The following is a 210-nucleotide window of genomic DNA, read 5'->3' on the forward strand; positions in this document are numbered from 1 at the left end:
CTGGCGTTTGAAAATTCCACGTTCAGTTTCATTTATCTATAACGCCTTGGATTCAGTCATCTATATTCTCTACGCAACGTATTGATGCCCCAAAATTATGGACGTGGAATTATGGAATGACGTCGATTGATGTCTGCGATGACGGCTTTTGGCCTACTGTGGCTAATGTAGGTCTGTCGCGAATGTTCATTTGCATTTTCTGGGTCAGGG

This window comes from Penaeus monodon, chromosome 27 (genome assembly GCF_015228065.2).
Source record: "Penaeus monodon isolate SGIC_2016 chromosome 27, NSTDA_Pmon_1, whole genome shotgun sequence".
Taxonomy (NCBI): Eukaryota; Metazoa; Arthropoda; class Malacostraca; order Decapoda; family Penaeidae; genus Penaeus; species Penaeus monodon.